Below are 9,204 nucleotides of genomic sequence, written 5' to 3'. Positions count from 1 at the left end.
GGCATTTACATGCTCTTGTGCTCTATGATTACATTCCATATATCCTTCTTATTCACTCGAGTCTACAAGGGGCAACGTGAGTGGTGTATTAAAGATAAGTGAATGATGAAAGTATGGTAAGTGAAAATGTGTTAACTACCCTCCTGTTACTATGTACTTTATCTTTGGTTCAATCATTGTAATCATGTTAATAATAGTTATTTATTTATTCATAGAATTAGCTAATTGAATTCAAAGGTAAGACATGAATTCTTGAGTATTTACTAAGATTTCTCAAACTTAACACGTTGTTTTGAACACGTAGGTAAAGATCGTTTTGAAGACATCTTTTGAAGTGGCCATCCTCATTCTCATCTCATAATAAAGCAAGGATTAAAGTGTATGGAACTTAAATTTTTGGTAATAGAGTGGCATGTACATAGGGTTAGAACCATATGAATTTTTATTATAAAGTAACTATGTGGTTCCAAAACCATGACATGCATACCTAATATAATTTTGTATCTTGGGGATAATCTTTTTTGGATAGATATACACGTGTTATATGAAGTTTTTAAATTTTAATTTGACATATTTTGAGTCCTAAAAATGTTTAGAAGTGTTATGGAAAGATTGATGATAGTTTTAACTTGGTTTTAGGTGTTTCAAACATGTTTTTGGTATCTATGCTCCATGTCGCGACATCATAAATTAGTATCGCGACATTGACCCTGTTTACCTTGTTTTGACCCGAATATGTCCTGAATGGTCCTTGTTTGCAACCAAACTTTAAAGAAAGCCTATAAATGACTTGAATAACTTCAAAAGAGTCTAATTATGTTAAAATAAAGTTTTAAAATTGATGTTCGAGTTGAGTAGACTTAGTCTCCAAATGTAACAACCCTTGCTCGTGATGTATCGATTTATTTCGGGTAAGGTATGTTACAAAGGGTTGTAGATTTGCAGTCTCAATCTTTAAATAATATAGCTTTCTATTCAAAAGGATAAATATGAATGATAACATAATTTTCCAACATATTTATATTTTGCATTAAGTTGATAAATTAAATCAAGTTAACTTATGTGATACAAATAGTCAAATTTAGATATTTTACATTAAATAAAAAAGTTATATATGCTCAGATTTTGCATTTAAGTTTGTTTGCTAGCCATCTTATATGGATAAAACAAAATGAAGGTTTTAAATACTTTATGGTAAAAAAAATTAAAGAAGAATTGAAGATTAAACATAACTTTTTGTTTAGTAATTAGTTAAGTGTTGTTTATTCATATGAAAGTTTAAAGTGAAGAAAAAATAATATGAAAGTGAATAAACTTATTACATTATAGTAGTCAGTTACTAATCATTGACATGAGTAAGAACCAATCATACATGCATTTGTAATAAAAGTAAAAAAAAAATAGAATAAATCAATTTAAATGATGATAAAAGAACCAGTGAAAAAAATATTTATTGCTTGTATCCAACAAATCAAAGAAAAATAAAATTTTTATGCCAAATATTATAACCTTCAAAGCAATATATGATATAAAATTATAATTTTATAAAAAATGCATAAAAATACAAACATTTGATATTTGCTAAATGTTTAAACTTTTAAAAAACTTTTTATAATTTTTCTTACCTATCCCTATTAAGCTAATATTTTTGAGAATAATACACTATTAATTTTTAAGGTTTAAAGAGCAAGTTTACCACTATATCATAGATGAATATTGGAATTTACCATTATATTTTATTCCAATTGATGTTTGTCATTATATTTTTAGAATATTGATAAATTTATCTGTAACACCCCTAACCCGGCCTAGACGTTATGGTCGAATCTGGGAGTGTTACGAAGAAGGGTTTTGAAATCGACAATACTTTGATAAAACCATGTTTAGTTATTTGATAAAACGTCCAGGTATTATAAAACATATTCATTTATACATATACATTACTGAAACCGTTATAAGTTGTTCTTTAAAGTTAACCATTTATTTCGCAGCGGAAGTTTGTAAATCGTTTAAAACAAAACCAAGTTCGTGTTCCAAAAACCATTTGCTAAAACCATTTGTTTGCTTAATGTTTTTGTCAACGTTGCGGCAAAGAAAGCAAAATGAAATCTAAATCCAAAAGTTAAAACCATACAATCCAAAGAGTCCCAAAAATTAAAAACTCTTAAGAAAACCTGATTTTTAAAATAAACCATTATTACTAAATAAAACATATCTTAATAGATTGGTCACTGTTGAGCCTCTACCGTACCGACCCACCTAAGTCTGTGGATTACCTGAACAGAGCAAACAAACATATGTGAGTTTTCTCAAACTCAGTGTGTAACCCAATAGAAATAGTCATGCAACATATACAAAATTTCATATACTTCAGATACAGATTCGGACCTAAGTCCATAACAGAAGCAGATATCAGAATCAAATGACAGATCAGAAAAAGAATCCTACCCCCATCCTCTACACACCATCTCTGTCCATCCCATCACACCATGTGGGGTTAAAAACACCTACCCATCCCTACATACTATATAGTGTCGATGTAACACATAACAGAATAATATGCAGCCAAGCTGCCAGATAATAGGTGAAAGGTCGCCGTATAGATCACTTCCTCCACATATGCAAATCCCACCACAAACACAGATATATAATACATATGCCAAAAATAACAAAATAAACATGCTTAACATGCTCGTATACAGATAAATACATACTTAACAGTACAGTCAGGCCTACATATCAGTTTTCTACTCAATTTAGACTATTAGAGTATCAGATCACATGAAATAGGATTTGGTTAGCCTTTACTGACCCTACGGTAGGTCCACAGTTAATCGGAATGACTCGTGCGACCATAGGGAAAATTTCAAAATTTTGGGCCCACAAATGCCGAACCTGGCCTAGTCCGAATGGCTCACACGGCCACACTCATATCGTCACATGGTCGTGTCTTACGCACGGTCACACCTTCGTCAGTCACACGGCCGTGTCTCACACATGGCCAACCACACAGCCGGCCACATGCCCATGTGGCGTCGACAAACTCCATTTTCGGCTTTTGCCAAAGCTCGATTTTTTATGTTAAGAGTACACACCTGGTTTGTTTTCGAAGCAATTGCACCCCCGGAGTGAATAGAACCTAAAATTATCACAAAACACCCACAATCAAAGTGAGTTCATAATTCCAAACGAATCCTCATTCAAATTTTCGTAACCAAATACACACCTTCAAAAGAAAAGCTGTACTAAAACGTTTGGAAAAACTTACCCTCGATGACGGCGACCTTTAAACTTAAGTATGCAATCGAAGGGTTTTAATTTTCCTGAAGAACACCTAAAAAATGGTATACCGAGTTAGTCTCGTACACCAACATAAACTAATGTATAAATAAAAACTACCTCAAAAACGTAACGAACCTCTTACCTACATAGCAACACGAAGGAATCAAAACGCTAAAGTATTGCAATTTAAAAGGGAAATTTCGACAGAAATCAAAAAAAGAAACTGAAAGTTGTAAGTGGGAAAAACAGAAAAAAAGTCAGAAAAGGAAAAATTTTGGGAAAAGAGAAAAACTAAAATTAAAGTTAAGAAAATCTAATGCATATCCCTAATTTTTCTCCCACTCCCCTCTAACCCTCTAACTCACTAACTCTCAACCACCTTAAAATTTTAGTTCCTCTAGACCTCTATCAGACATCTGAAGCAAAAATTATCACCTACGCTCACACAAGGATTCAAACACGGGACCTCTAACACATTAACTCCTTACCACTTGAACCAGCAAGCTTATTTTGATATGAGTATACCAACAATTTTCCATAAACCCACTTAACAGGGATTAGGCTAAGACCAAAAATAAAAAAATTTACAAATGTGGAACTTTAACCCAAGACCTCAAACACACACACTCAGAACACTTATCCACCGAAGTAAATACATAATACAGGGGAGCTTCTAATCCCTAAAATTCGTGGGTACCTGTAAGAGGTTAGATTCTTGCATGTGTCTCGCATGCAAGGGGGCTTCAAACTCGATCCCACATTAATCAGTGCATTGGTGGAAAGATGGAGGCCCAAAACACACACTTTCCACCTCTTGTGTGGCATGTGTACAATCACACTCGAGGACGTAGCGTTACAACTTAGTTTGCTAGTGGATGGGCCAGTCATCACGGGATCAACAGTGTTTCGAGGGAAAGTGGACCTCTGTACGGCAATGTTGGGGAAGTTCCCGAATAGGTTCGAAGGTGATTAGATATCGATCAATTAGTTGGAGAAAAATTTTAATAAGCTTCTCGATGACACAACAGAGGTAATACAACAGTGCGCTCGGGCATTCATTATAAGGTTAATCGAGGGCATTTTAATGCCTAAAAAACCTAGAAATTTGGTGCACATACGGTGGCTTCTACATATAATGGACTTCAGTGAATGTGTAAAACTAAGTTGGGGATTTGCCGTGTTGTCGACATTATACTAAGAGCTTTGTTGGGCAACGCAACTAGATAAGATGTCGATCGGTGGTTGCTTACTGTTGCTGCAGTCGTAGGCATGGTGGCGTATACCGTTTCAACGTCATAAAGTCACTGACCTATACATGTTCCTATTGGTGATGAGGTAAACATAATTTATCAATAAATACATAGTTTGTGCAGTAAATGTTTTTATTTATTATATGTTTCGCCTAATATATCGCTTATACAAGTGGAACCATGGGTCGAGTTACGTCAAATAGCCCGATGAGTTGGAAGACGTTAAGATACTATTAGATTAACGCTCTAAAATCGAGGTTAATTTTCTATCTTTGTCGAACCTATATTAATTATGCAATGATTCATTAAAAAATTAGTACGTAACGATATTCGTATGCCAACTCTAGGATCATATCTTGCATCGTGCCATAAGTTTTGAACAATCAGGAGATGTGGGACTCGAAGGTGCTATTGATAGTGTACGCACAGTGGAAATGCACAAATTAGACCAGGTTCTAAGGTAGTTCAGGTATACGTAACAAATTCCACCACCACTACGCGACATGAAGGAACTACACAAGGTGGACATGCGATGGAAGAATAATGAAGACTGGGCGGAGAAGCACAATGAGCATATCCAAGCTTGGGATCGTAGGATGAAATCCATACCTGCCCGCAGACCATTTTTCTCGGCAGACACGACGACAGTTGATGATTACTTGACATGGTTCAGAGTTGTTGGCAAGCCATATCTGCTACAATCAGAGGCGAGGAGTGGGAAAATTCAGCCGAAGAGGCAACGTTGACTACCACAATAGCGTAGGAGGGGATGCAGTGGCATGACGGGTTTGTAATCAACTTCGTAAGAAGATGTGCCACCTGTGGCTATGCAATATCTGGGTTAGTTCCCTCAAGTTATTCCTCTTAAATTTACTAACCCTATGTATTTTTCACAAGCACCATTGCACTACAGACCATTGGCATACGTGGTCGGTTCTTCTATTCCAACAGGTTCATATTTTGAGGCACTAACGTCCCTCACATACTATGCCCCCTACCGATGATAATGTCGAACCTATATCGAGACAGATGCTGATGTATGCACCACCACTGGTGATGATACCGATGCAGATGCCCATACATCAATCGATGTCGATGTCGGTATCGAAATCCAGGTCGATATCGATGTACCTGAGATTTGGGGCACCTTATGGTTACATGTTTATAGTGACCCAAGCATCGAGCACATCACTATTTTATTGGGATGCCTCATTGTTGCAACCATCAAACAAGGGAATGGCAGATACATGACGGGTGGCGAGGACGACGCAACAATTGACCACGGAGGAAAATGATGACGCTACCGATCCTGAAGATACAGTTGCCTAGGGGGCCATACGAGGTTCATATTCAGGCAATGATGACGAGGAGGAGGAATCCTATAGTTTCACACTTTCGGATACACCTCCAGATACGCCTTTGGAGGCACCTCTGGTTGCACCTCCTGTTGAACCTCTGATTGTACACTCAGTTCCACGAAAGAATCCTGCACGCGACCGTTGTCCACTACCTTGCGACACAGATTCTCCTCGACGGTGAGTGCGATGTATTTTTAGGTTATAAATATTATGATGTAAGAAATGTCTTAAATAAAAATCAGTTTATTTTTACAAAACAATCCTCTTAGGTGTTGTACATTATTAATTATTACTATAAAGTCTCTATTTGAACAATACCTTTGTCTATTCATGAGTTATGTGTAAGTTAACAATAAATAAGAATTTGAACCAAAGTGAATAAGTGAAGCACGCTAATGAATATGAAATTTCATTGAAAGTAATGTTCTTGACGCTTGGACCCCAATGTATCCCTATACGGAGAACATGTTATCTTCACATGCCCCGAGTTTCTATAATACCCACATAATTTCTGTTGATCGTGCCTTTTTCGAATATCAATATTGTTCCTTATCCAGGTGGAATTCGGGTGACCTTTTGGGATTCAATTGATAACTCTTGAAAATATTTATATTTCATGCCTTTAGACCTAGCTAATTGTTTGTAATTGGTACATTTAGTTTCATTTTAGGACATTTCATTTGTATTTCTATCATTGTATTGGGAGCTTAGACTTTGTTTAAATGTTAGGTACTTTCAATTGAATGTGGAAGGGTTGTGTTTGGTGGTTTAGTAGGTGCAATATGTAGAGAAAGAAATAAAGGAGTGAAGGTTTTTCGCAGAAAAAGGTAAGACAGTTTGCCAACATGAATTCTGTGGAAATTTTAGAAAGATGACCGAGTCAACATTCTACACATACCAGTTTCAACCCAACTCTACTTGTACCAGAAAAATTTACCTAAAAAAGAGGAGAAGATATCGTGGGCTGTTGGAGTTACCCTAGGAAGAAAAACTTATAAAAAGCCAAAGAAGAAAACCCTAAAGGGTGTGGAGATCCAGATGCAACAATAGAGGGTAGTAGACGAGTAGAGATGAAAAGAGGAAACCGAATGCAGTCCCTTTCAGCCACCATAGGACATTGTGCTGTTGGATTGTGGATTGACCTGGCAACAACCATCTTTTTAAGTTCGTCTATTATTTCTTAATCAGTTCTTCCTTGAGTTGATTTGATTGAAATGATGTTGGGTGTTAATTTGAACTTGAATTTTAATTGCCAACCTATGAGCTAAATCTCATAAGGTTGGGATTATATGTTGAAACTTTTATTTTCGTTAATGGTCGAAGCATACATTTGATTTAATCTAGTATTTCATTCAATTTTTTTAATTCCTAATTGTATATGCACATTCTCTAGACATAGATGAGTGTGCAATATGTCCATAAACTAAATCTAATTCTGAAAATGTTAGATTAGTTGGACTGGAATTGAATGATACAAGCGGGTGTTCGGTCGAATATTTGTAGTAGACTCTAAACATAGAGTAGTGTTTGTATAGAATGAAGACAAAATAGTGTAGGGTATCATGCTAAGGCCTATAGACACAGGCCAGGTGACTTGAGATCTAACTCTCGAAAGAAGCATGTCACTTTAGGTCTCTTTTGAGTAGTAGATTGAGTAAGATTTTGCAGAGGTGTTACTGAAAGTAAAGGTAGATTCTTAGTAACCCCAACCTTCCAAACCAACATCTTAAACCCTTAATCCTATGCCGTAGTATCTTTTCCATAGAATTCTTAGTTATTTATTTATTCGCTCACGATTATTTCTTGTAATTGCCATTACATATTTACTTTTGCTTTGCCTTAGCATTTTTCAATATTAGTCACTATGCATTCTACACACATCTTTACTACTTTAATTTACCACTTCTTACTTAACTTGGTTTTGCCATAACATTAATCATAATTCATTTAATAACTTGACCCCTTTTATGCCTAATTCGATCCCTCTAGAGACGATCTCACTTATCACTTGACTACTTGATTTGACGTGTATACTTGCACAATTCCTATGCCATTTCACATGTGATAAGTTTTTAGCACTGTTGTCGGGGATCGATAATTTGGTGAACTTCAGTTTTGTTATTTTACTTAATTTCATCAGTTTTATTTAACTTTGTTTAATTTAATTTCTACAGGTTTGCCATTAGTGCATGAGAAGAGGTATTCCTGCTAACAAAGAGTATCCTTTGGACCCAAAGATCGAAAAAACTTTACGAAGAAGGCAGAAAGAATTGCAAAAAATGGCTAGGAATGAGAATGATCTTGATCTCAATGATAATTTGAATGGTCAAGATATTAATCCTTCTGTTCATAGGGTGATACTTGGTTTGAATGATAATCTGAATGGTTAGGACACTAATCCTCATCTTCATAAGGTGATAGACGACTGAGACAGACCAATTCGAGAGCATGTTGTGCCAATTTTGGATGACCTGAATCTAGGGATAGTCAAACCACAAATACAGGCTCAAAAGTTTGAGCTGAAACCGATAATGTTTTAGATGTTACAAATAATAGGACAGTTTAGTGGATTATCCACTAAAGATCCAAGACTGCATTTAAGATTTTTTTCTAGAGGTTTGTGACTAATTTAGAAAACAGGGTGTTCCTGAAGACGCTTTGCGGCTTAAACTGTTCCCATATTTTTTAAGAGATCGTGCAAGAGCGTGGCTGAATGATTTGCTGTCAAGAACAATGGCATCATAGAATGATCTTTGCCAGAGATTTTTTCTACAGTATAATCCCCCAAATATGAATGCCAAGCTTAGAAATGGCATCACATGTTTTCGGCAATCGAAAGATGAAATACTATATGAAGATTGGGAACAATTTAAAGACTTAACTCAGAAATGTTTGATGCATGGATTTCAACACTAGACTCAGATGAAGATATTCTATAATAGGCTGAATGCACATGTGAGGATGGTAGTTGATGTTTCTTCCAATGGTGTTTGTTGTGGTGAAGACCATATGTTTGATGAATGCCTATCAAACCCAGCATTCGCATGTTACATGGGTAATTTCAACCAGAACAATAACCCTTATTCCAACACGTATAATCTAGGGTGGAAGCAACATCTAAACTTTAGTTGTAATAATCAAGGTGTGGGGAATTTTAACAATACTACAAGACAGAATGCCAATAGTGTACTACCTGGTTATAATCATCTTATGTCGAGGCAAAATGTCCAGCAGGGTTAGGCATCGGCTTCATAATCATCTATTGAAGCCTTTTTGAAGCAATATATGGCCAAGAATGATGTTATAATTTAGAG

The 9,204-nt window shown here is 35.7% G+C and overlaps 1 non-coding gene across 1 annotated transcript; it reads right to left on the bottom strand.

Moving 5' to 3' along the window:
• Positions 1-8,689: 8,689 nt before the first annotated feature.
• LOC121219679 (small nucleolar RNA R71) lies at positions 8,690-8,796 on the bottom strand. The gene has a single exon (XR_005916570.1). It is a non-coding gene; the product is annotated as a small nucleolar RNA R71 (small nucleolar RNA).
• Positions 8,797-9,204: the final 408 nt, after the last annotated feature.

The sequence above is a fragment of the Gossypium hirsutum genome, chromosome D07 (assembly GCF_007990345.1).
Source record: "Gossypium hirsutum isolate 1008001.06 chromosome D07, Gossypium_hirsutum_v2.1, whole genome shotgun sequence".
NCBI classification, from domain to species: domain Eukaryota; kingdom Viridiplantae; phylum Streptophyta; class Magnoliopsida; order Malvales; family Malvaceae; genus Gossypium; species Gossypium hirsutum.
Note: the sequence above shows the minus strand (reverse complement) of the source record. Positions and strands in the feature narration are given on the sequence as shown.